General features: G+C 50.6%; 2 non-coding genes across 2 annotated transcripts; both read left to right on the top strand.

The window, feature by feature from the left end:
* The first annotated feature begins 2,419 nt into the window (after positions 1–2,419).
* TRNAA-UGC lies at positions 2,420–2,491 on the top strand. The gene has a single exon. It is a non-coding gene; the product is annotated as a tRNA-Ala (tRNA).
* Positions 2,492–3,714: 1,223 nt separating this feature from the next.
* TRNAK-UUU lies at positions 3,715–3,787 on the top strand. Its single transcript has one exon. It is a non-coding gene; the product is annotated as a tRNA-Lys (tRNA).
* Positions 3,788–6,000: the final 2,213 nt, after the last annotated feature.

The raw sequence follows: 6,000 nt of genomic DNA, 5'->3' as shown, positions 1-6,000 counted from the left end.
CATTGATTAACTCTGTATGCTGTCCTCCCTCTCAATGTTTAAATTTGGCGTGGAGAGTGCCTGGACATCTCCCAACCGTCTCCCCTGAATTCCTAGTTTAAAGCTCTTTTGATCAGATGAGCCAGCCTCCCTCCTAGAAGTCTATTTCCTTCCCTACTCAGGTGGAGTCCATCCCGTGAGAAGAGTTCTCTGTCCCCGAAAGCCTCCCAGTGCCCATACGTCCCAAAGCCCTCCTTATAGCACCACTTCCTGAGCCAACTATTTATCATCACAATCCTGTCGCCCCTTTGTCGCCCTTCCGTAGGGACAGGTAAAATCCCACTGAAGATCACCTGAGCCTCAATTTCCTTGAGCGTCTTACCCAGCCTGGCATAGTCTCCCTTGATCCTCTCTAGCGAGAATCTAGCCGTGTCATTCATTCCTACATGAAGGATGATCAATGGGTTCTTACCTGCTCCTTTTAGGATCCTTTTCAACTGCAGGTCCACATCCCGTATTTTAGCGCTCGGTAGACAGCACACCCTTCTGTTCTCCGGATCGGCCCTGGTCACAGGCCTGTCCAACCTTCTCGGTATGGCATCCCCAATCACGTAGACCTGCCTTTGCCTGGTGACAGTGTGGTCTGCTAACCTATCCCCCGTTCCCCCTGATTGCAAGCTCCTTCCATTCCTATCCTCCCTTGTAGTCCCCCTTAAGCCATCCTGCATCCTCCCGGGGCCCAAAGTCGGTGCTGTCACCATCGACTCCTCCCCTCTTTCTATCGGACTAGCCGCTATTCTCTTCTTCCTTGGTCTCCCACCATCAGCTACCACCTGCTGTACCCCTTCCTCATTCTCCAAACCTTCAAACCTGTTCCTTAGCTCTATTTCTCCCTCACTGGCTCTCCTTTTCCTCGGCCTGCTTCTCACGATCACATGCTTCCACTGCCCATGTTCCCCATCCAGCATTCCCCCCTCACAGGCCTTAGCCCCTGCTTCCCCCTGTACCCCTGAGCATTCCCCTTCAGCCACAGCTTGCCTTTGCTCCATCAGCTGCTCAAGCCCCCTTCTAATCTCTACCAGGGTTTCTACCTGCATCTCTAGACCTACGATCTTTTCTTCCAGCAGCTCTATTAGGCGGCACTTCATGCATACATACCTCTGTTCCGGTGCCCCCACTAGGACCATGTACATTCCGCAGCTGCTGCATGCGATCATCCTCATTGTATCCCCTGCTGCTTGGCTCATGGCTGCTGTTGTCTCTGCCTCTATCAGCCTTCTCACCTGGGGAACACAGCACCGCACCCCCTGCCCCTTCCGACTCCCCCTGTAAACTAACTCCCACTCAAACTCCCCTGTTAGCAGCCCTGTTCGCCGGCTCCTGTGCCGCTGCCTGGCTGGGCGGCCGCTTTTATAGGCCCCCTCCTCAGCCTAGCTCCGCCCCCTACTCAGGGCTCGGCTGCCCGCTCAGCAGTCTGCCCCTACGGATAGATAAGTGGGGTTAAATCAGTTCTCAGCCTGAGTCCTTTGCTCTTAATCCTGAGGATATTGTCCCACCATGGGGCCATTTCCCGCCTCTCTTTCCTAGGGAAGAACAATTTTCCTTGCACAGACACAGGAACAGCAAGATCCTTCTCTGTCCCTTGTGCAAAGCAGGGGGCCAAATTCCATGGAAACAATGGACAAGCAGGGGGCCCTGGGCACATCCAGCCCTGGCCGTGAGATGGTCCCTCCCCTCTTTCTTTATGCCCCTGTTGTTATTTCATGGATTGTCTGGGATGGGGAAAAAGCTCAGTTCACTCCAGGAGGAGGGGGAAAGAACCCTGAAAGTCTCAGGACCCAACTCCTGCTACCAGGATCACTGAGGTGCTGGGAATCTGACTGTGTGAATTGTCAAGGTGGGGAATGAATAACAATTTACAACAAGATCCACCTCATTAATCACTGACACAGGCTAATCCTGCCGCAGATAGACGGGAAACTGGGAGTGATTCTTTGCTGTGCAGCCATGGAAACAGTGACCCAATTGCACCGCAGTGAACGTACTGGGGAAAGCTGGACTTTACAGGCAGGTGGAAAGAGCAGATCCTAGAAACACCTGGAGCTTCCCACACCACTGCTACCACCAGGGTCAGGCGGTGAGCGACTCACAGCACCCCTCCCCTCCCATTACCTTCCAGCAGGGGGTGGCAGCACCCCCCACCCAAAGCAGGGGAGAGGGCTGAGTGTATCTCTGCACCCTGAGTCCAGGGCACCCACTCTCTCTGCCCCACACATCGAATCTGTCCCTGCTGAAATGTGACCCCCAAGAACCAGCAGCCTCCAGGATAGCAGATTTGGCCTCAGAGCCGGGAATGTGTCCCTCATGCTGCTCTTAGGCCACTGGATATTCTGGAAACAGGAGGGCTCTGAGTGTAACCTATAGCCCACATCATCCATCTGGGGATGTAGCTCAGTGGTAGAGCACATGCTTTGCATGTATGTGGTCCTGGGTTCAATTCCCAGCATATCTAGGTTCCTTTCACCCTGCTGCTTTGCTCATGCCCAGAGAGGATGTGACCCTGCAGGAGTTTCAATCCTGCTCAGTGAGGGGCAAGTGCCAATTGCATGGAAGGTCTGGGTGGGCTTTCTGCTCCTAAGACTCCTCTGTACATTTAAGATTCCCACCAGTTGTGCTGCTTGGGACAAGAGTAGATGAAAAGGGAGAATCCTCCACCACTGGAGGGAAAGGTCCCATATGCACAGACTGAGAGGCAAAGACTAGACTTATTTTTTGTCTGGGCCCAATCTTTTCACCTGGTACAGCCCTTGTTCCAGCTCACGTGGTAGCTAGGGGATGTCTCATGACTGCAGCCATGTTTGTTCAGTTCCACCCCTTATACAGCTTTGGCACAAGGCAGGAATTTTTTGTCTCTCTCCTGAGGAAGAGCCCCAGGTTTAAGGTGGATTCCTGTACCAGGTGACATGGTCACATGTCCTGTGAGACCCCCCGCAAGCCTTCATTCTTCCTGGCCTGACTCACAGATGGTGCAGGACAGAGCCATCTCCAGTCAGTTGTCCTGGTTAATGGGAGCATTCAAGAGTCCAAACCACTACTAATGGCCCACACTTTGCATCATTACAACAGGACCTCAGAGTTATAGTTCATATTTCTAGTTTCAGATCCAAGAATGATCAGTTCATACAAATAGGATGAACACACACAGTAGATTATAAGCTTTGTAATGATACCTTACAAGAGACCTTTTGCATGAAGCATAGTCCAGTCACTTTATATTCACACTCATTAGCATATTTTCATAAAATCACACGGAGTGCAACATCACAGCAGGGAAAGGGTTTTACTGCGGCACCTGGAAGCAGTCAAGTTTCATGTTCTGGCTGTGGTATGAGTTCCTCCAGCTTTCTCGTAAGCACACATGTACCTTAGCGGGTGCTCTCGATACAGGAATGGCCCCGACACGGTAAAGTGATGGGGATTGCATTTTCCTTTTTTATTTCTGTATTTCCAATGACATTTCTGTTTGTGATTTCGTTTTGCTTCGTATATCTGTGTTTTCTCCTGGATTTGATAGCTAACTTAAAAAAGAATAAGGCCTCAGGGCGCCGGATGGAGGAGCAGGCTGGGGCTAGGACTGCTAAGAGAGCGAGAGTAGCAGGTTTTCTGTATTGTTTCCTGCCCACATTTTCATGACTAGTTTCTCTGCTGCATGAAATTTGCTTTTGTTAAATGTGAGCCTGGCTAGCTCAGTTGGTAGAGCATCAGACTTTTAATCTGAGGGTCCAGGGTTCAAGTCCCTGGTCAGGTGAAGAGGGAACAGTTTCCCCTCAAAATGAAAGACAGAATCTCTCCAGGATGTTATTTGACATCACTTCTTTTCACTAGGAAGGGCCACGTACTGCCTGGGACTGAAGGGGCAACTTCCTCACATGCCTATTGGCCTTTCAGTCTGGATTAAGAAAGGCCTCTGGGAGCTGCAGCAAACTGCTGCATGACAACTTGGTGAGTAAATGCAGGGCTGCCCCCACAGAGTCATCCTCGGCAGAGGTCTGGGGGTTCCCTATTGGTCCCATGGTGTACGGGCCAGCACTGGGGACTTTGAATCCTGCAATCTGAGTTGAAGTCTCGGTGGGATCTGAGGACAATTCCTTGTGCCCCCTGTGCCACAAACCCTGCTGGGTCTTCCAAGGCTCTATCTTGCTTTCTCAAATGCCATGAAAGCCTGTCTTTTGCCCACTAGCTGTTGTGACTTGAGCACAAGAGGGGACGTTTGATCCAGAAGCCTGGCCATGCCTGGAGTTCTGTAGATAGGGATGCAAGCGCCATTTCTGCTGAGTCCTGAAGCTGGGCTGCAGCCTGGCCTAGGAGGCAGCCCTATTGGTTGACCTACTGGCCCAAAGTCACTTGGGCAGTGTTGGTGTTCCCCAGGGATGCTGAAGGGCCTAAGGGAGGGAGGCTCAATACTCCCCCCTATCAGTCAGGGCGGAAGAGGAGGGCTGCAAGAGTGGGCAGGTTGATGGCTGGGCCTTCTAGCGTTCGGTTGGGGACATGGTGGGGAACGCGAACTGGGAGAAATGGTTGCTGGCCTGTGAGGAATGGTTTGGCCAGTGGCGTAAGTGGACCTTGTCATTACCTACAAGGTTGTCATGCTCAAGACCCATCTGTGGGGAATTTCCTCAGCCAGGTATTTCCCTCTGCTCCACGAGTGCTGCTGAGACCGAACACATAAGAACATAAGAAAGGCCATACCGGGTCAGACCAAAGGTCCATCTAGCCCAGTATCTGTCTACCGACAGTGGCCAATGCCAGGTGCCCCAGAGGGAGTGAACCTAACAGGCAATGATCAAGTGATCTCTCTCCTGCCATCCATCTCCATCCTCTGACGAACAGAGGCTAGGGACACCATTCTTACCCATCCTGGCTAATAGCCATTTATGGACTTAGCCACCATGAATTTATCCAGTCCCCTTTTAAACATTGTTATAGTCCTAGCCTTCACAACCTCCTCAGGTAAGGAGTTCCACAAGTTGACTGTGCGCTGTGTGAAGAAGAACTTCCTTTTATTTGTTTTAAACCTGCTGCCTATTAATTTCATTTGGTGACCCCTAGTTCTTGTATTATGGGAATAAGTAAATAACGTTTCCTTATCCACTTTCTCAACATCACTCATGATTTTATATACCTCTGTCATATCCCCCCTTAGTCTTCTCTTTTCCAAGCTGAAGAGTCCTAGCCTCTTTAATCTTTCCTCGTATGGGACCCTCTCTAAACCCCTAATCATTTTAGTTGCCCTTTTCTGAACCTTTTCTAGTGCTAGAATATCTTTTTTGAGGTGAGGAGACCACATCTGTACACAGTATTCGAGATGTGGGCGTACCATGGATTTATATAAGGGCAATAATATATTCTCAGTCTTATTCTCTATCCCCTTTTTAATGATTCCTAACATCCTGTTTGCTTTTTTGACCGCCTCTGCACACTGCGTGGACATCTTCAGAGAACTATCCACGATGACTCCAAGATCTTTTTCCTGACTTGTTGTAGCTAACTTAGCCCCCATCATGTTGTATGTATAGTTGGGGTTATTTTTTCCAATGTGCATTACTTTACATTTAGCCACATTAAATGGCCTTCCACTTCTTGTGCGGCAATAGGACATCCCTACCTAGTCAGGAGAAGTGCGGCTTTTCTGCCGTATTAGAAGAGGGGTTGGGCTTGGTGGGCTTTGAAGACTTTTATAGCTCTACTGTTTTGTTTTTCAATTTTCAGTGAGTGGCTGAGCTGGAGGGCAGGTCAGGCCTGAGGGGAATGATGGGGCAACCGCACAGAACGCAACTGACTCTTCCGATATGGCCGTATTTTTTTTATCCCACTGGGTGCAGCACCGGGTATGGGATGGCCGATGGTGGGGGAAGGGGGAGCCCCCCCCTCTAGTGTTCTTCTACTCCCACCTTACACCCTACAGGATTTTCAGTGGGTGGCTAGGTGGAAGGTGCTTGCAGGATGGCTTCATCCGCAACA

The sequence above is a fragment of the Mauremys reevesii genome, linkage group 17 (genome assembly GCF_016161935.1).
Source record: "Mauremys reevesii isolate NIE-2019 linkage group 17, ASM1616193v1, whole genome shotgun sequence".
NCBI lineage: Eukaryota > Metazoa > Chordata > Testudines > Geoemydidae > Mauremys > Mauremys reevesii.
This window is presented reverse-complemented; position numbering and strand designations above follow the sequence as displayed.